Source organism: Pseudophryne corroboree, chromosome 5, assembly GCF_028390025.1.
Source record: "Pseudophryne corroboree isolate aPseCor3 chromosome 5, aPseCor3.hap2, whole genome shotgun sequence".
Classification (NCBI taxonomy): Eukaryota; Metazoa; Chordata; class Amphibia; order Anura; family Myobatrachidae; genus Pseudophryne; species Pseudophryne corroboree.
Window position 1 is genome coordinate 702817282 of NC_086448.1, and position 22285 is coordinate 702839566.

Here is a 22285-nt window from a genome sequence, read left to right on the forward strand (position 1 = left end):
TATTCTTTCGGTAAATTCATGTCATTTTTATAAGAAAACACGTGTGTAACTAATCACACTGTACAATGCTGTAGAAGATGGTGATTTAGACACTGTAATAAAATTCCGAGTAATGATAATGATCCTATTCTGCACAGGCAGAGGTTATTTACGTGTGACCAATGTGACTGAACACATTCAATATGGTATTGTATCAGCCCTCCTCCTGCTTACTAATATAGTCAATTATCTGCATTATCAACCGATTAGTGCAAACAGTCTACTGTCATTGAATTAGCACTCAGCACTCACAAGCTAGCATGATTTATCATCCAATTGTCTTTTAAAGGGTCTACAAACACTTGAAGCGATTGATGTAGCCCTGCAGTCCTGTGACAGCAAATGGGGTATATTCATGATGCACGTGTTTACTCTGGCAAACTAGTTAATTGTTCCTCTGTTTCCGCTGAAACAAATGCAGCATTAAAACATTATTATGTCTGCTCAGTTGTTTGCTTTGTGGATTACATAAAGCGTGTCCAATTGAAAAAGGATAAGGCCAGCATACAGTGAATCCATACAGGCTTTAAACTGCTTTAGCACGGCACTGTTGCTCAGCTGTCATTTAGGCAAAGACAGGGAAGCACAATGACTTTCAACACAAAAGCGTTTTATACTTTCTATATACAAATCAGTAATAACTAAGGGGAAATTAGAAATTAAGGTAAGAAAACAAGAATTTTCAAAAAACTCTAGACAATATTTGAAAAAAGAATGTGATCTATGATAATGTTACCCTATCCCTAGATATTCCCTAGACAAGGTATGTACAACTATAAAATTAAATGTAAATTAAAATTGTAACCTGTCACTCAGCAATGCTTTTGTAAATATGATACAACTCCCATTTGATAAAAAAAAGTGCAGTTTTTGCAGAACATAGTTTGCTAAAAGGTTGCTATTGCTGTCTATTTATAGAAAGAATATGCTAGACTAATGATAACACAAGTCTAATTGTGCTTGGTGATCTACAGCATAAATTACTTCTGTTAATATTTTTAAATGTAGCAAAGTACTTTATAATGCGTCTAAGTCCAAATGTAACCAAACATATCATAACGTACATATGTCCAAATTACACAATAAGGACACTGATGTTCATTTAAAGAACAAACTATGCGCAGTGTGATGCGTAGGTACAGACCTGGACAGAGATAGCTGTGTAAATAGCATACATTTATATGTATCAAGAGTATGTTGCAGAGTTTTGAAAGTATTATTATTAATGCAACGCAAACATAAAATAATACTTTTGTTGAATTTGTGCTGATGGTTGTATAAAAATGACTTATTTACTCTTTAACAAACTCTGGGCATCATGCATTGAAAGCAGACCATGTAGATAGAGCTATACCATGAGAAATCACAATTTCTAATAAAAGAAATGAAAAAATGATTCTTACCTTTGATATGGTGAAGCCGCAACATCTGACCTGGTGTAAGCGTTCTTTAATTTTACACCTAGAAGTTACAATACACAAATGATGTTATTTTAATATCCGGGTTCAGTCTGAGATGATAGTGGTAGGACTGTCGAACAAGACTGACACTAGACAGAAACTACATGTAGAAGAAGACACTGTGGCAGTAAAATCATTTTGTCTTCATGTTAGAAGTCTGAGCTGTGGATTCTCCCTGCTGTTCCCCTCCTCTCACTCCCCGTCAGGGGGAAGGCAGCCAAATGGCAAGGATAGTGATTCATCATTGGTCTATGACAGCTGCAAAATGGATTACCCCTCCCCCAATCAACATGCAAAGCAGTTTTTCTAAGGTAGTTAGGACAAGGTGCTTAGAAAAAAGTAGCTATTAACAGAATAATCATGCTGAACAAAATAGGTCAAGCATTGAACCCACAACAGCATCCTTAAGAATATCTCTCCTTGAAACATATTTCCCTCCAACACTTTAACTCTTAATAATACCCTAATCTTATCATCTCACTTTTCCATCATTTAATATTCGACATTTCCAATTCAGCAGCACACATTCTGGGATTGCTTGGGGAAGTGGAGGCAGGCCTGTAAATTACCCCTCTGTAATTGCACAATACTGCTATTTTGCTCATCCTAATTGGGCAAACCTGGAAACCACACATGGGATAAACAGAGCAATGCAATGTAAACAAGTGTAATTTTGCATGCTGTTTAATCAGCACTTGCAGCAAAAAGGCACATGCCATGTTCTCCTTCATAGAGAGGACACGTCATTTCATGTGTATTTATATAGGTTTGTCATGTGTATGTGTATAACAGAGCGGTGTGGCCTGTTTCCTCTGCATTGTACATGATATTGTGGATCTCACGCATATTGCTTTTAGCTTGGTTCAAAGATTGGATCTAGAGTAGTTTTGGTGAGAGGGTTTGGTAGATAAGTAGTTTGTTGATGATATGCATTACTGCAGGCAGTGTATACAGCAAACAGGTGATAAGAACCAAGGTGAAGAAAGGTTTTTGGCTTAGGAAGCAAAAACAAACTCTTCACTGGCAACAGGAATGTATTGTCTAAAAGTCTAGGTCCAGAAACTTTGATGTGAGTTTCCATTCATCTTGAACTGACGTCTCTTTGATGAGTTCAGCACAAAAGATAGAGATGAAGCATTTCCAATATAGGCAGTCAAGCAAATTTCACTTATCGGCCTTACTAAATATATTCATTCATATGTGTGTATGTGTGTGTGTTCTCACTAAAGTAGTGCCACATTGGAGGATGGCATCTCATACTCCACCCACTGTATCCTTATAGTCCTTCAAATGGTCTATTAATAATACAACTCTCAAAATAGAGCATTGTAGCCATAATGACTGTTGAGGCAAATTTTACAAATATTTACAACACAAAAACACACACACACACACACACACACACACACACACACACACACACACACACATATATTTAGTTTATAGTATGTATGTATACTATAAAATATATTTGCACTTATACATGCGCTGTGTACTAAAAGAACCAACAACAGCAAATTCAACGCAGAAATGCAGATTCATCAAATAGAATAACATGTATGTACATTTTCTAAGAGAAGAGCAGATATCCAAGTGTATTTAGAGTGTATTTGAATCACATGTGTTACCAGATTAAGAAGAAATTACTCCTTAATCAAAATAACTTTAAAACAACTAATCCTCACTTAGGCTGGTCAGCTGAATCCACATAGTGGCCCAGAGAAAATAAATGGACTCTTAAGAATGTGAAGGCAGACAACAATTAGACACAGATGTGAGCAAAATTAGTTACAGTTTACAAAGTGCTACACTTCACATGCCTTTCCATCAATTGTGCTCCCTATATCTGTGGCAAAAAAAATTATGATGTTGAAGGGTGGCGGTGGGGGAGAGTAGACAGGGAAAATACATCTCTGGTTAGTGCTGACATGTATTTTTTCACCACCGTATGTGTTATTCTAAAGCGATCCCACTCTTATTGCTTGATAAGTGATAGACACATGGAACATTTCCACTTTGTGAGAAATCCTTTTGACCTAAAACAGGAGGCATTAATTTTGCCGCCTGTCGGGATCCCGGCTGTCAGGATACGACTCCGGAATCCCGACACCTGGTGAAATACTGGTGGTAGGAATCCTGACCGCCGGCTGGAATCCCCACTCGGGTGGTTGTCTACGCCACCACCCAGGTGGGAATATAACCCTGTGGTGACCGAAGGTCGGCACTGGGCCCAAAGTGTGGCGAGCGTAGCGAGCCCACGAGGTGACACGCTGAGCTAACCGCCGGTATTCTGGCTGTCGGGATCCTGGCGTCGGTCTCCTAACCGCCGGGATCCTGACAGATGCAATATCATGCTGAATCCCCTAAAACAGCTTACGCCATTAAAAAATGAAAAAGGGGAATAAAGCCTACGGCTATAATAAACCCTTAAAAGTACAGAATGTATTTCCAAAAAACACAAAATGTAATTCAGTTTCCTTTAGCTAGTTTTCTGTATAGTGACTGCATTTGTAGCAGTGTCAGCCAGTAGCCTCTGACACTGTGCAACAGCTCTCAATACAAACAAGGACAAATTCTGCTGATGAAAATTTAGGACTGGCAAATTCAAGTTCTGATTAGCTATTGAGGTCTTTTACGTTGCCTGTTTTTTTACTAATTAAACGTATAATTCTTCACAGATGGAAATTTTGCTGATTGGCTAAACAGACTAATTTCTGTTAACCTCTGTGTGGCTGGGAAGAATTAAAGGCATATTCCAGGGCACTGTGGGATGGAAGGGTTAAACTTCGGATGGTATCCCACCAATCCATTGAATAGCCACATTAAATCTGTTAATACCATGCACTTCAACCTCCAAAAATTATTTCCAGAAGGCAGGCTTGCTACGCGAGATCATCAAACAAGGCTTTAGGTTCACATTTTCTCACATTTTCCCTACCACAGAGCTCAGGATGCGGAGGAAAATTCATGACTTTTGCTGTGTTTATTATACTTTGCAAAATTACAAAATCAAAAGCGTCTGACAGCAAGCCCTGGATTAAGCCAAAAAAAGTTAATAATGTTCTGTGAAACGTAAACTGCAAATTGGAAGGGATTTGAAATTTCAAAGCAAAAGCAAAATCTACAAAAATTATGGGTTTTCAAGCCTTGTATTTTTTGCTTACTTGAAGCAATTTTTAGAAAATGTCTATAATCTTAAATATATATTTTTTTAAATTCCCCCAAAGGCAAAGATGTTTTCAAAATGTAAGGGACAGGGCTTATCAAAATAAATGTGGCTGACGTACAGGAGATTTTTGTTGAGTTGTGTTCTTCATTTTTTCCAAAGAAAACAGGCCAGAGTAATTTTCTTCTGTTTAAATGTGTTTATATGGAAATCATATCACAAAAAAATCTGCTTACGTGGATTTTCATTAAAAATAGCATCTAGCATCCAAGAAGTTGTCAGAGTGAACTTGTTAAAATATGTTATTTTTTTTACGTAGTAAAGCAAACACATATATAATTATAACGTGGATAGACCGATAGATTTTGTTACAGTAGTCGGTCAGTCTGTCTACCTACAAATCCTGTCAATTGGCACTTATTAATAAATATAGAATAATAAGCAAACTTATAATAATTTAATGCTTGAGTTATAAAAAAGTTAATTTAGAAATTAAAAAATAAGTTATTAGAATTATTTTTTTTAAAATATCTCTCATGGCTATTTGTCTTATTATGCTTTTGTGTTCTGTAAATGGGAGACAAAAATGTACCTGGACCTATTGTAAAACTGCTGCTCCATTTTCTACATTAATAGATGAAAAATAGATGAAAAAAATAACTGTCACACAATATGGATTTTTAAATAAATTAATTTATATTTATGTGTTAAGATAATTTGCAGTACGCATCAAGTTCTTCTGGGAAGGCAAACCACACCGATTCCCTTCTTCAGCTTAACATTAAATAATGCTAACCGTAACCATGAGCCAAATAAACAATGATATCCTATTAGCATATAATAACTTAGATTTGTTTTAACGGGGACAACGTGTACCTACAGTATTTCTCTCCTTTTTGCATAAGTTCTACTGGACAAAAGAGCAACATAAAAAAAAATATTTTTAATTTTACATATATATACAAATATTTCTCTCTGTCTCTACATTATATATATATATATATGCATATAAGTATATATATATATATATATATATATATATTCTTATTGATGGAATACTATATCACAATGCTAATGGCCAGAAATTTCCTTAATAATATATTACCTTTATTTAAACTGAAATATTATGCAAAAGTATGTGTTAATATAAGTTTTAAACAGTTGTAAGAATGAATTGCTGCATACACAGTGACTGGCTAATTAGATTTTGCACTTGCTCACTGAAACATTACAATAAATTAGAGCGCTTGCTTTGATTGGGAAATTGTGTACATACTCACTGTTTGCTAAGTATTCTTTCCTCTCACACAACTAGTCCTATAATAACAGACGTTTCTTCCTTAGTACAATAGAGCAGCTTTTTGCTTTGCACTGTCCTGGCTTTCAGTTCTTCTTTTCAGAGAGCAAAACCAGCAGAAAGAGAGTTGAATATCCTGAGTGTAATTCCCGAATTTGGAGCTCTGGAGCAGGAGAGAACGAGCACTAGTAAGCTGAGCTCCCTCACCACCAAAGCTGGGAGAAGGGGCTGTGCAGGAGGAAGCCTCTGGCCATCACCCTGTATACTGCAGACAGCTTCTTCTCCCTCTGTAGTAAATAAGATACAATTTCAGACCCTGAGACGACGAATCCTCTTCCCTCCTATGCTTTCTCTGCAAGATCTGCCCAGTATAGCCAGAGGGCTGCTTCTCTTGTTTTGGGAAGGCAAACCACACCGATTCCCTTCTTCAGACCATTATTGGTGTGACTGTAACAATTGGACGGAGTGGTGTGCTGCAGTACTCAGAGGGAACCTGGTAGCTTCAGAAAATTGTGTTATGTAAATGAATCCTTAGCTGTGTCTGAATATACAGCTGTGTGTAGAAAAGGCCAGCCGAAGCCTTCTGTCAGCAAGCTATGCACTTCTGCTGTGGCTCCCAACTGATAGCACAAGCTTGCACTTACAGCAGGACATTAGTGGACCTATCTGAGCAGCCATCTAAAGGGATACTCAGTGTGATATTGGAAACAAAATCCTAGCAGCAAACTATCTATCTATCTATCTATCTATCTATCTATCTATCTATCTATCTATCTATATATCTTACTATTATCTATCGATATGTGTACATGTGTGTGTGTATATAATGCAATCTTAGATACTGTTGCTACACAACACACACATATATATATATATATATATATATTATATACACACACACACACATGCATATATACATACATACATACATACATACATAATGTATGATTATATATATATATATATATATATATAAAGTTATATAAAATCAGTTGATCACATCTAAAGGTGCACTAATACACATAACACATATTTATTAAGCAAACCATAAAACACCCTATTACTCAGGTAAACACCAGAGCCTACCCCATTCATCCCCCAAGCTCTCAGTGTAAATGTATGTTGATGTTGATTGTTCACTCAAACAATCACACTGAGCCATACAATGTGTTGGCACGTTATAAATACATTACAATGCTAAAATTTGCAAGGAAAAATGAAGTGAGAATGTGTGACAGATGTGATTGTGAAATATGACACCTGTCTTGGCTGTCTCTGGTTGTTTTTCTGTTTTTTTTTTTGTCTCGTTGCTGTGAAAAAATGGAAGAATACTTCTCTACTTTACAGTATATATATATATATATACATATATATATATATATATATGTATATCTCGAAAGAGAGAGCGAGAGAGAGAGAGAGAGAGAGATTATGTTGGAGGTTTAAAATAGGTTAGAATCTCTGATGGAAATTGCTTTGTGAACCAGGATGGTTTATCAGCTGTTTGACAAAAACTTTCACCACAATCTGCTCTAGATGATGGGGATTTTATTAAAATAGCAGGGTGGATGTAAGCCATTAACTAATAATGGTGCTAGTAGTTCAAAACCAGACGGAGAGGCAGCCGTCAACAAAGGATGGTAAAAGCTGTAAAACGTGTACAGCGGAGACCTGGACAGCATAAACTGGGAGTCTGAACTAACTGCTAGTCTGGGACAAGAAACAGTCTCACAATTTCCAGTGCAAAATAAAAAATAAAAAAATAAAACATAGCCATTATGCATGAAAGTGTCAACTACTAGGACTTCATTGATCTACTTCATTAATTTTATTTAGCGCATTGCATGTGAGAAAATCAACATATTAGCCTATGTTATAATAATATATATGATGATATAGGTTATACTTTTCATGTTCTATCCTGCTTTCATCTCATTTGATAATCCATCTTTCAGGTAGTGAAAGGGTTATATATTGCTCCAGAACTTGGCTGCTCTTCCCCCTAAGCCCCCATAGGAGGCTCCAGTATCTACTGATATGTTTCAGTTTAGACACCTCCAGAGAGAAGAGGAACCAGTAAGAGAGTGGAAAAGTTGCTGCTAGACTCAGGGAAAGCAGAAACAATATGAAGACAAGGCCAAAAAATATATTATAATCCTTGAGTTTCCACTGAATCTTGGAAATAGTGTTTCCCTTTAAATGGAATGTCCACTCAATTAAACATTTTAATACTACCTACATTTTAAACAGCTTTAAGATTTGATGTTTCTTATTTTGATATACTATTTTTTCTAACGTGGCAAGTTGTTCTGCAAACCTAGGAGGTTTGTTACCGCATGGATCAGTAGGTGGTTAAACTAAACTATTGGTCCACTCAGTCAGTTTCCCTATCTACCCACACCACACTCTCTACTGATGGTCCCTGAATGAGGAAACTGGAGCCACACAGTTAGAAGTAATTGTCTAATCATCTTTAACTATTAACAAAAACATAAAATATTAATGTAATACATTATTTAAAATATATAATGGTATATTCAATTGGTGTTGAATCCCGCAGTGGATTCGTCAGTTTTCAGATTCGACACTATTCGCCAGCCGAAACCTTTAAGCCGAAATCTTTAACTTTATATGATTCTAACAATGGGGGTAATTCAGACCTGATCGCTCGCTAGCGCTTTTTGCAGCGCTGCGATCAGGTCAAAACTGTGCATGTGTATGCACCACAATGCGCAGGCGCATCACACGGGTACAAAGTGGATTGTTGCTGTGCGATGGGTTTTACGAAGAGTCCATTCGCACAGCCGATCGCAAGGACATTGACAGGAAGAAGGCGTTTGTGGGTGGTAACTGACCATTTTCAGGAAGTGGTTGGAAAAACACAGGCGTGTCCAAGCGTTTGCAGGGCGGGTGTCTGACGTCAATTCCTGCCCCGGACAGGCTGAAGTGATCGCAGCGGCTGAGTAAGTTCTAGGCAACTCAGAAACTGCACAAGATCTTTTTGTACCGCTCAGCTGCACATGCGATCGTACACTTGCATAGCTATAAAACACTCCCCGGTTGGCGGCAACTATGCGAATGCAGGACTGCAAAAAACACCTAGCGAGCGATCAGGTCTGAATTAACCCCCAATATACAAAATACAATTCACTCATATCCTTTTACAGTATTATTTAACAATAAATGGAGGTAGGTAAAAAGAAACCTGGCAACTTACCTTTGCCGCTCACTCTCACCTTTAGGGAGCTGTTCTTTGAGGGTAAGTCCTGGAATCACATCAGTCTCATTTTAAGTGAAGAAATCAAATTAGTACATGTCACCCTACTACCAGAATGGGGAAACCTAACAACCTTGAAACCACGCTAGCGGGTTGAGTGTAATATTATCACCAGTGCCTCAGATACTTTTCATTCATCTTGGCGCATGTTCATACACCTCAGATGATATTTGTCTCTAGTGCCAACACCCGTTAGAAACGTGTCTGGTCTACACAGGATATCACTAGGGTAACAGTAATATTACAAGTCACCAGGGGCTTTCCTATGTTGCAGTGTTATTTTATGAGGATACTTTTAGGGTTAACAGAATTACCCTCCCAAGGGTAGCTTAATATTCACCAAGGGCTGGAGGTCATCTTGAGTTGCAATGTTTCACTATGATTTACCTGTGTGGAAGAAACAGAACTATTGTATGCTGCTACAGAGGCTACTTCCGAACTCTCCTCAAACTGGTATGGTAAGTCACCCACCCAAGTCTGCTGCTGCAGGTGCAGCCCATTCCATATGCTGCATGTCCCACTTCTATACTTGCTGTGGTGCCATGCTGTAATTGCCTAAAACCCACTCTTTTAAATTAGGTGTCCTCATTAAAAAAAAAAGAAAAAATGTCTGGTGATTATTGAGATCACCAGACAATAACCACCTGTACTACAGAAATATTGTGGCGTATAGGGATGGGGGAAGATCTATTCCAGCCTGGCATTCATGAATTAAGCAATAGCAAGGGCAGTCCCCTGTTTCAAATGGTTGGGCACCTTAGTGCTTATTGTGTGGTGATCAGCTATGGCCACGTTACCAACTGCTACTACATACCTTCTTACACCCAATATTGCACCTGTACACAAGGGCAGTTCCTCACACACAGGAAGGGTGGGTGGGAAGGAGGGGTCTGATTAGTTAGAAACTCCACCCCTGATGGACCAAATGTTTTTTTTTACCTCATTCGTGGCACCACAGCCCACGATCAAAACCCCACCCCCTCACAGCTGTATACTGCGATTCATGGATCAGTGGAGAGGGGGCAGATTCTCATAGAATCTCAACATATTTATATATCTTTCTTCAAATTTCTAGATAAAAACACTTTTTTGCCCATTTAATTATATTTATTTGATGACTGAGAATGAGTAAAAAGAGTAATTGTATTTTCTGTAATAAAAAAAGACTTCTGAAAAAAACAAGGTATAATTTGTGTGGGCACCACAAAAAAAGTTTTACATTGATGTTAGAATGTGATGAGCGAATGGAAAAAGTACCTCCGCACAGGGGTGAGAAAACGCTGAGCAGCGAAAGAGTTAAAGTTTTCATGAACCGCAAACTGTTGATTTGACAAACAAGGTAAATAGACAATAGGTTGGACTGTCTATGAATACGTTTAGAATAGTACAATACAGTCAGTACAGTACTGATGGCTTCATAACTTAACTATTGTCTGGGTTATTCTTCAGTTTCCCCACATGACCATGATGCCTGACAGAGATCATGCTAACATAACCATATATACTATATATGTACATTTGTAGCAACTTTGCAGCAACTCACTCTGTGTTTCTCAGCAGCTTTTATTAGCATCTGTGCACCACTTCTGCAGGGGATCTGGTCAGATCTGACAAGCATCACAATCCTGGTGCTGGAATCCAGACCGCCGGTATCCCAAATGAGGGTTTGCCATGGCTGCAGACTGGTAAGCCGCAGGGGGGAGGTTAGGCTTAGGCTGCGGGGGAGAGTTAGGCTATAGGAAGTGTGTGTGTGGGGTGGTAGGTTTAGGCACCACCGTGGAGGGTTAGGGTTAGGATGTTTGTTTGTGTGTGTGTGTGTGTGTGTGTGGGTGTGGGGGGGGGGGGAGGGGGGCGGGTTAGGTTTAAGCTGCGGAGGGTTAGGGGGGTATTGAGGGAAGGTAAGTATGCTTACCTAGACCCTGTTGGGATTCTCAACATTGGGATGCCAGCATCGGTCATTTGACCGCCAGTATCCAGGCCACCGACATTTCATAACCAACCCCTTCTCCAGGTTGTGTAGATATTGACCCTTCTGCACAGATTCAATTAGCTCTGCTTAGCCCAGCTCTAGTGGGGTCCTCTCAGTACCTCCCAGTGGTTTCCTCTATACTTCCAGTTGCTTTACCCTCTCTCCCTCCAGGTGTCACCTTGTCCTCTTTCCAACAGTCATTTCTTGCCTCTTTTTTTCCACTGAGCTCTTGCAATGCATTGTGCATGGACTCTGACAGCTATGTCTTCCTGCAGCCGCAATAGCCATGTCCTGCATTGGGGACCAGTAAAAGTAAGACCTCCCAAAATGTGGAGTATCACATACTCTCTCTTCCAAATGCATGTCCACTATCACACAAAAAGTCCTTTGTCGAATTATTTGACATAAAGCAACTGCAACATTCATTAAAAAAAAATCAACACTAGTGTATGAGCATTTGTTTCTTAGCACTGCCTGTATCTACCTGGGTGGGGATTAATAGACCGACAGTCACAAGTTCAACAGTTAATAGGTCATCACCACATGGTCAACAGTCAATAGGTCGACGGGTACTCATGGTCAACAGGGTCAAAAAATCGTCATGAAAAAGGTAGGCAGTACAAAAGGTTGACAGGGTAAAAAGGTCAACATTTGTACTGTCTAACTTCTGTTTACCTTTTAGACAATGATCTTTTGACCTTGTCGACCTTTTGTACCTGTTGGCCTTTTGACTGTCGACCTATTGACTGTCGATCAATCATCCGCCACCCATCTCTCTGATCATCTCAAAGCACTCTGCATAAATAATGATATATTCTCCAGAATCTATTCAGCCCTGGTGAAACAGCCCTGGTGTGTGTGTGTTAAATGATCTTCTGACGGCAAGAGACAGAGGCGACTGTTCAATATTAATCCTTCTGGATCTCTCGGCAGCATTTGATACCATGGACCATGGGCTTATGATTGAGCGACTGATACATTTTTGTGGACTGGATGGCACAGTCCTAAATTAGTTCAAATCATTTCTCACAGGCAGGTTACAGAGAGTATCGTCTGGATTATACTCATCACCACCAATGCCATTGCCATGTGGTGTCCCACAAGGTTCTATACTATCCCCCATGTTTTTTGCAGTGTACATGCTCCCGCTGGGTGAAATAATCAGGCACCATGGGCTAGTCTACCACTGCTATGCAGATGATACACAACTGTACTTGTCCTTTGCTCCGGGCACTGATAACCCAATAGCAACCCTAAATGGCTGTCTAGCTGAACTCCAGGAGTGGATGAGTGCTAGTTGGCTGCGACTGAACCCGGATAAAACAGAAGTCCTTATGATAGGACCACAACATCAAAGGACAAGACTGCAGCATAGCCAACCAACTGGACTTACACTCGGGGATTCGGAATTACAAACCACTGATCGTGTGCGGAATCTTGGCGTTGTCCTGGATGGTGGCTTGACACTTAAACATCAGATATCAGCCACAATCAAATCCTCATTCTTTCACCTGAGGAACATAGCCAGAATCAAGCACTTAATTCCCTCAGATGATCTGCCAAAAGTCATCCACGCATTTGTATCATCTCGATTAGTCTACTGTAATGCCCTCTACCTTGGTCTCCCAGCAAAAGAATTGCACCGCTTACAGCTGCCAGGCTGTTAACCAACCAGCCCCGTTCTAGCCACATAACACCCATACTCTACTCCCTTCACTGGCTGCCTATAAGATGGCGAATCATCTTCAAGATTGGCTTACTGAGTTTCAAAGCATTACATGACCAGGCCCCAAGGTACCTGAAGCAGCTTCTGATCCCATATTGCCCCACTCGATTACTGCAAGCTGTAGATGAAGGACTTTTAGCAGTACCTAGAATCTCCCGTAATTCATCTGGGGGTTGAGCTTTTAGTCATGCGGCTCCGACTCTATGGAACTCACTTCCCCGCACAGTGCGAGAGGCCCCAACTATAGAATCCTTCAAAAGTAGACTCAAGACTTTCCTTTTTACTCAAGCATTTCCATAATGTCCCTTTTAGTATCTTCATGCTTCTGTATTTTATGTACTTCATTATTTTCTGTACTATATTATGCTATGTATCTGTTAAGCGCCTTGAGTCCTATTGGAGAAAGAGCGCTATATAAATAAAATTATTATTATTATAATTAGTGGGAACAGGTGGAGCATAGACTGCATTTTGATAGTGAACTTGCAGAAAGCATTCGTCCTCGGCACTGTGGACCGAAGTAGTATAATATGGTGATGTAGATGGTGTGGATACACTTCTTCTTTAGCAGCAACTCTCAATTTGGGCCACACACAGGAGAAAAGTGTGTTCCCCAAACAACCACAAACAAAGAGAAACAAAATGTATTCAAAAGTATTAGTTTAGATTTATTTCTAATAGTGATGAGCGGGTTCGGTTTCCGAGAAACCGAACCCCCCCGAGCTTTACCTTTTTTACACAGGTCCGAGCAGACTCGGATCCTCCCGCCTTGCTCGGTTAACCGCTGTTGGATTCTCGCGAGATTCGGATTCTATAAGCAGCCGCGCGTCGCCGCCATTTTCACACGTGCATTGGAGATGATAGGGAGAGGACGTGGCTGGCGTCCTCTCCGTTTAGTAGAAGTCAGAAGACAGTTGATTTCATTTGATTGCTTGTGCTTGTTTATTACTATAATTGTGGGGAGGATTGGGGAGCAGCTGTTAGGAGGAGTACAGTGCAGAGTTTAGTTTTTATCCGTTCTCTGCCTGAAAAAAACGCTCCATACCATATCTGTGCTCAGTGTGCTGCATGATATATCTGTGCTGAGTGCTCACACTGCTTAATTGTGGGGACTGGGGAGCAGCTATAGCAGGAGTACAGTGCAGAGTTTTGCTAACAGTGACCACCAGTATACGTTTGTCTCCGGCTCCGGTCATTCTTTCACGGGAGCAAACAGTGCGTCAGCCAGGACAGGATAAAGCCGTACTTCCATCTCCGCACAGCACCAGTGGCTAACCAGCAGCCTCTCTCCCCTACATCTCCAACGGACGGTGCCAGTCCAGGGAGATCGAGGAGTTCCACTAAGGTGCTTTTTCCCGCAGCGGGCTCTCCATTATAGCCGCCATCTACCTGTCTTTTCCCTACAAACTGCAACGGGCGGTGCACGCCCAGGGATAGCAGACTCAACAGCGGGACCTCGGCTAGCACGGTAGTGCTTTTAACTCTGCAGTTCAATCTAGGCTTTCTGGACTCACCCGAGGACGCTCGGGACCAGCCAGCCTTACCGGAGAGGTAATTTAATTATTCATTATCACCTGCCATCGGCTCCTGGAACTTTAGAGACGTGTCAGAATACAGCTCTGGTATATAGAGCCTATGAGTGTACTCCATATCTATAATTCATTCTACATTTAACAATTGTGTCTGAGTATATATTCAACAGTGCCAAATAAACAGCTTGGTTACTCTATTGCAACAATTGTTACAACTATATTGCTACTAGTTATCTAGCTGACACTTGTAACTGATATGAATGTAGAATATCTGTTGATAACATAATTTCAGTGAGGATAAGGGTTTTTATGTCAGATACATATCTGGTTTATTGTGCTTAATTTTTTGTATTGTAATAAATATATTTTACTATATCAAAAATCCCTTTGGACACTTTGGTTGTGATTTAATCTTGGATCACAGGGTCAGTTAGTGTTGAGCGCTTCTATTTTTTCTTCCTCTCTAATACGTTTGTCTGCCTGAAAAACACTCCATATCTGTGCTCACAGTGTGCTGCTTTATTGTGGGGACTGGGGACCACCAGTATAATTAATATTATATATAGGAGGAGTACAGTGCAGAGTGCACTGCTGTACCTACCTCTGTGTCGTCATCCATTAAGTATACTATCCATCTACTTTCCTATACCTGTGGTGCATTTTAGTTTAGCAGTTTGCTGACAGTGTCCACCAGGTCCAGTATACTATATATAGCAGTACGGTAGGCCACTGCTGTGTACCTACCTCTGTGTCGTCACTCGTCATCCATAAAGTATACTAGTATCCATCCATCTACATTGTATACCTGTGGTGCCTTTTTTTTAAGACTAGTTTAGCAGTTTGCTGACAGTGTCCACCAGGTCCAGTATACTGTATATAGCAGTACGGTAGGCCACTGCTGTGTACCTACCTCTGTGTCATCACTCGTCATCCATAAAGTATACTAGTATCCATCCATCTACATTGTATACCTGTGGTGCCTTTTTTTTAGACTAGTTTAGCAGTTTCCTGACAGTGTCCACCAGGTCCAGTATACTGTATATAGCAGTACGGTAGGCCACTGCTGTGTACCTACCTCTGTGTCGTCACTCGTCATCCATAAAGTATACTAGTATCCATCCATCTACATTGTATACCTGTGGTGCCTTTTTTTTAGTCTAGTTTAGCAGTTTGCTGACAGTGTCCACCAGGTCCAGTATACTGTATATAGCAGTACGGTAGGCCACTGCTGTACCTACCTCTGTGTCGTCACTCATCATCCATAAAGTATACTAGTATCCATCCATCTACATTGTATACCTGTGATGCCTTTTTTTTAGACTAGTTTAGCAGTTTGCTGACAGTGTCCACCAGGTCCAGTATACTGTATATAGCAGTACGGTAGGCCACTGCTGTGTACCTACCTCTGTGTCGTCACTCGTCATCCATAAAGTATACTAGTATCCATCCATCTACATTGTATACCTGTGGTGCCTTTTTTTAGACTAGTTTAGCAGTTTGCTGACAGTGTCCACCAGGTCCAGTATACTGTATATAGCAGTACAGTAGGCCACTGCTGTGTACCTACCTCTGTGTCATCACTCGTCTTCCATAAAGTATACTAGTATCCATTCATCTACATTGTATACCTGTGGTGCCTTTTTTTTAGACTAGTTTAGCAGTTTGCTGACAGTGTCCACCAGGTTCAGTATACTGTATATAGCAGTACGGTAGGCCACTGCTGTGTACCTACCTCTGTGTCGTCACTCGTCATCCATAAAGTATACTAGTATCCATCCATCTACATTGTATACCTGTGGTGCATTTTTTTTTAGACTAGTTTAGCAGTTTGCTGACAGTGTCCACCAGGTCCTGTATACTGTATATAGCAGTATGGTAGGCCACTGCTGTGTACCTACCTCTGTGTCGTCACTCGTCATCCATAAGTATACTATCCATCCATCTACATTGTATACCTGTGGTGTCTTTTTTTTTATACTATAAACGCAGTCTGCTGACAGTGTCCACCAGGTCCATTATACTGTATATAGCAGTACGGTAGGCCACTGCTGTACCTACCTCTGTGTCGTCACTCGTCGTCCATAAGTATACTAGTATCCATCCATCTACATTGTATATCTGTGGTGCCTTTTTTTTAGACTAGTTTAGCAGTTTGCTGACAGTGTCCACCAGGTCCAGTATACTGTATATAGCAGTACGGTAGGCCACTGCTGTGTACCTACCTCTGTGTCGTCACTCGTCATCCATTAAGTATACTAGTATCCATCCATCTACATTGTATACCTGTGGTGCCTTTTAGTTGTGCGCAGTAAATATAGTAGTAGGCCATTGCTATTGATACTGGCATATAATTCCACACATTAAAAAATGGAGAACAAAAATGTGGAGGTTAAAGGGAAAGATCAAGATCCACTTCCACCTCGTGCTGAAGCTGCTGCCACTAGTCATGGCCGAGACGATGAAATGCCATCAACGTCGTCTGCCAAGGCCGATGCCCAATGTCATAGTAGAGAGCATGTAAAATCCAAAACACAAAAGTTAAGTAAAATGACCCAAAAATCAAAATGAAAAGCGTCTGAGGAGAAGCGTAAACTTGCCAATATGCCATTTACAACACAGAGTGGCAAGGAACGGCTGAGGCCCTGGCCTATGTTCATGGCTAGTGGTTCAGCTTCAAATGAGGATGGAAGTACTCATCCTCTCGCTAGAAAAAAGAAAAGACTTAAGCTGGCAAAAGCACAGCAAAGAACTGTGCGTTCTTCAAAATCACAAATCCCCAAGGAGAGTCCAATTGTGTCGGTTGCGATGCCTGACCTTCCCAACACTGGACGGGAAGAGCTTCGCCATCCACCATTTGCACGCCCCCTGCAAGTGCTGGAAGGAGCACCCGCAGTCCAGTTCCTGATAGTCAAATTGAAGATGTCACTGTTGAAGTACACCAGGATGAGGATATGGGTGTTGCTGGCGCTGGGGAGGAAATTGACAAGGAGGATTCTGATGGTGAGGTGGTTTGTTTAAGTCAGGCACCCGGGGAGACAACTGTTGTCCGTGGGAGGAATATGGCCCTTGACATGCCTGGTCAAAATACAAAAAAAATCAGCTCTTCGGTGTGGAATTATTTCAACACAAATGCGGACAACAGGTGTCAAGCCGTGTGTTGCCTTTGTCAAGCTGTAATAAGTAGGGGTAAGGACGTTAACCACCTCGGAACATCCTCCCTTATAAGTCACCTGCAGCGCATTCATCATAAGTCAGTGACAAGTTCAAAAACTTTGGGTGACAGCGGAAGCAGTCCACTGACCACTAAATCCCTTCCTCTTGTAACCAAGCTCCTGCAAACCACACCACCAACTCCCTCAGTGTCAATTTCCTCCTTACCCAGGAAAGCCAATAGTCCTGCAGGCCATGTCACTGGCAAGTCTGACGAGTCCTCTCCTGCCTGGGATTCCTCCGATGCATCCTTGAGTGTAACGCCTACTGCTGCTGGTGCTGCTGTTGTTGCTGCTGGGAGTCGATCGTCATCCCAGAGGGGAAGTCGGAAGACCACTTGTACTACTTCCAGTAAGCAATTGACTGTCCAACAGTCCTTTGCGAGGAAGATGAAATATCACAGCAGTCATCCTGCTGCAAAGCGTATAACTGAGGCCTTGGCAGCCTGGGCGGTGAGAAACGTGGTTCCGGTATCCATCGTTAATTCAGAGCCAACTAGAGACTTGATTGAGGTACTGTGTCCCCGTTACCAAATACCATCTAGGTTCCATTTCTCTAGGCAGGCGATACCGAAAATGTACACAGACCTCAGAAAAAGACTCACCAGTGTCCTAAAAAATGCAGTTGTACCCAATGTCCACTTAACCACGGACATGTGGACAAGTGGAGCAGGGCAGACTCAGGACTATATGACTGTGACAGCCCACTGGGTAGATGTATTGCCTCCCGCAGTAAGAACAGCAGCGGCAGCACCAGTAGCAGCATCTCGCAAACGCCAACTCGTTCCTAGGCAGGCTACGCTTTGTATCACCGCTTTCCAGAATAGCCACACAGCTGAAAACCTCTTACGGCAACTGAGGAAGATCATCGCAGAATGGCTTACCCCAATTGGACTCTCCTGGGGATTTGTGACATCCGACAACGCCAGCAATATTGTGCGTGCATTACATCTGGGCAAATTCCATCACGTCCCATGTTTTGCACATACCTTGAATTTGGTGGTGCAGAATTATTTAAAAAAACAACAGGGGCGTGCAAGCGATGCTGTCGGTGGCCCGAAGAATTGCGGGCCACTTTCGGCGTTCAGGCACCGCGTACCGAAGACTGGAGCATCACCAAACATTCCTGAACCTGCCCTGCCATCATCTGAAGCAAGAGGTGGTAACGAGGTGGAATTCAACCCTCTATATGCTTCAGAGGATGGAAGAGCAGCAAAAGGCCATTCAAGCCTATACATCTGGCCACGATATAGGCAAAGGAGGTGGAATGCACCTGACTCAAGCGCAGTCGAGAATGATTTCAACGTTGTGCAAGGTTCTGCAACCCTTTGAACTTGCCACACGTGAAGTCAGTTCAGACACTGCCAGCCTGAGTCAGGTCATTCCCCTCATCAGGCTTTTGCAGAAGAAGCTGGAGACATTGAAGGAGGAGCCAAAACAGAGTGATTCCGCTAGGCATGTGGGACTTGTGGATGGAGCCCTTAATTCGCTTAACCAGGATTCACGGGTGGTCAATCTATTGAAATCAGAGCACTACATTTTGGCCACCGTGCTCGATCCTAGATTTAAAACCTACGTTGTATCTCTCTTTCCGGCAGACACAAGTCTGCAGAGGTTCAAAGACCTGCTGGTGAGAAAATTGTCAAGTCAAGTGGAACCTGACCCGTCACCATCTCCTCCTTCACATTCTCCCGCAACTGGGGGTGCGAGGAAAAGGCTAAGAATTCCGAGCGCACCAGCTGGCGGTGATGCAGGGCAGTCTGGAGCGAGTGCTGACATCTGGTCCGGACTGAAGGACCTGCCAACGATTACTGACATGTCGTCTACTGTCACTGCATATGATTCTCTCACCATTGAAAGAATGGTGGAGGATTATATGAGTGACCGCATCCAAGTAGTCAGACAGTCCGTACGTATACTGGCAGGAAAAAGAGGCAATTTGGAGGCCCTTGCACAAACTGGCTTTATTCTACCTAAGTTGGCCTCCCTCCAGTGTGTACTCAGAAAGAGTGTTTAGTGCAGCCGCTCACCTTGTCAGCAATCGGCGTACGAGGTTACTTCCAGAAAATGTGAAGAAGATGATGTTCATTAAAATGAATTATAATCAATTCCTCCGTGGAGACATTCACCAGCAGCAATTGCCTCCAGAAAGTACACGGGGACCTGAGATGGTGGATTCCAGTGGGGACGAATTAATAATCTGTGAGGAGGGGGATGTACACAGTGAAAGGGGTGAGGAATCGGAGGATGATGATGAGGTGGACATCTTGCCTCTGTAGAGCCAGTTTGTGCAAGGAGAGATTGATTGCTTCTTTTTTGGTGGGGGCCCAAACCAACCAGTCATTTCAGTCACAGTCGTGTGGCAGACCCTGTCGCTGAAATGATGGGTTCGTTAAAGTGTGCATGTCCTGTTTATACAACATAAGGGTGGGTGGGAGGGCCCAAGGACAATTCCATCTTGCACCTCTTTTTTCGTTCATATTTGTTTGCATCATGTGCTGTTTGGGGACAATTTTTTGGAAGGGCCATCCTGTCTTGATTGACACTGCAGTGCCACTCCTAGATGGGCCAGGTGTTTGTGTCGGCCACTTGTGTCGCTTAGCTTAGTCACACAGCCACCTTGGTGCGCCTCTTTTTTTCTTTGCATCATGTGCTGTTTGGGGAGTATTTTTTGGAAGGGCCATCCTGTCTTGATTGACACTGCAGTGCCACTCCTAGATGGGCCAGGTGTTTGTGTCGGCCACTTGTGTCGCTTAGCTTAGTCACACAGCCACCTTGGTGCGCCTCTTTTTTTCTTTGCATCATGTGCTGTTTGGGGAGTATTTTTTGGAAGGGCCATCCTGTCTTGATTGACACTGCAGTGCCACTCCTAGATGGGCCAGGTGTTTGTGTCGGCCACTTGTGTCGCTTAGCTTAGTCACACAGCCACTTTGGTGCGCCTCTTTTTTTCTTTGCATCATGTGCTGTTTGGGGAGTATTTTTTGGAAGGCCATCCTGTCTTGATTGACACTGCAGTGCCACTCCAAGATGGGCCAGGTGTTTGTGTCGGCCACTTGTGTCGCTTAGCTTAGTCACACAGCCACCTTGGTGCGCCTCTTTTTTTCTTTGCATCATGTGCTGTTTGGGGAGTATTTTTTGGAAGGGCCATCCTGCCTGACACTGCAGTGCCACTCCTAGATGGGCCAGGTGTTTGTGTCGGCCACTTGGGTCGCTTAGCTTAGTCACACAGCTACCTCATTGCGCCTCTTTTTTTCTTTGCATCATGTGCTGTTTGGGGACTATTTTTTTGAAGTGCCATCCTGTCTGACACTGCAGTGCCACTCCTAGATGGGCCAGGTGTTTGTGTCGGCCACTTGGGTCGCTTAGCTTAGTCACACAGCAACCTTGGTGCGCCTCTTTTTTTTCTTTGCATCATGTGCTGTTTGGGGAGTATTTTTTGGAAGGGACATCCTGTCTTGATTGTCACTGCAGTGCCACTCCTAGATGGGCCAGGTGTTTGTGTCGGCCACTTGGGTCGCTTAGCTTAGCCATCCAGCGACCTCGGGGCAAATTTTAGGACTAAAAATAATATTGTGAGGTGTGAGGTGTTCAGAATAGACTGAGTGGAAATTATGGTTATTGAGGTTAATAATACTATGGGATCAAAATGACCCCCAAATTCTTTGATTTAAGTTGTTTTTAAGGGTTTTTTTGAAAAAAACACCCGAATCCAAAACACACCCGAATCCGACAAAAAAATTTCGGTAAGGTTTTGCCAAAACGCGTCCGAATCAAAAACACGGCCGCGGAACCGAACCCAAAACCAAAACACAAAACCCGAAAAATTTCCGGTGCACATCACTAATTTCTAATGACCTTAAATAGATACTAGAATTGTTCACTTTTTTATTAAATAATAAATTAGCAAGACATTTGCAAACAACAGAGAATAAAGTTAAAGATGTGTAAAGAAGTGAAATGATTGCAAAAGCAATCATTTCACTTCTACTTCAGGAACTTGGGCAATTCTGCACATTTGCAGCACACAGGAAACAGCTCCCTGTGATTTCTGAGGAATGTAACCCATAGGCTTAGTAAATCTGATAGCTTTGCAGCCCCTATAGAAACTTATGGAGACTGTGGCTACTGTCAGAAATAGAGGGACCAATCTATGCTCAGGTCTGTCCATGGTACATTCAGGGGACCTCTAATATTTGTGAATATCACCCCAAAATGGGTATTTGTGTATGGTGGGTCTTCTGAATGAAGTGAAATAGTACAATACATGAAATCAACTCACACTTTATTATAAGTAGAGAAAGATAAACAAGTTATACTTAGCTTCCAATAGTTGACCAAGCAAACATACAGTAGTTTATCCAGAGAGCCCATACTGTCCTTTTTTGATGCTTGGAATCGATCAATGATGAACAGGCATCTTATTGCAATCTTAGGTTCTGAATGGAAGCTGAGGTCTATTGTATAGGGACCCTCAGTTTAAGTTAGACTCTGGGTGGTGTCTATCCCCATATGGAGAGGGGATTGGTATGGGATCTCAGCGTATGGGATGCCGGCTGTCACTATACCGACAGCGGCATCCCGTCCGCCAGAATGTCAGCAGCGGGCGAACA

At 41.9% G+C, this 22285-nt stretch overlaps 1 protein-coding gene across 8 annotated transcripts in view; it reads right to left on the reverse strand.

Annotated features, from left to right (window-relative positions):
• EYA1 (EYA transcriptional coactivator and phosphatase 1) overlaps positions 1 to 6582 on the reverse strand; it is a 125687-nt gene extending 119105 nt beyond the window's left edge. For 7 of the 8 annotated variants that reach the window (XM_063923907.1, XM_063923904.1, XM_063923902.1 and 4 more), the window contains exon 1: positions 1443 to 1710. The gene's annotated coding sequence lies outside the window, so the exon portion shown is untranslated. Of the gene's footprint in view, positions 1 to 1442; positions 1711 to 5945 lie in introns of those variants that run through there. The other variant, XM_063923901.1, reaches the window with a different exon arrangement.
• Between the last annotated feature and the right edge of the window lie 15703 nt (positions 6583 to 22285).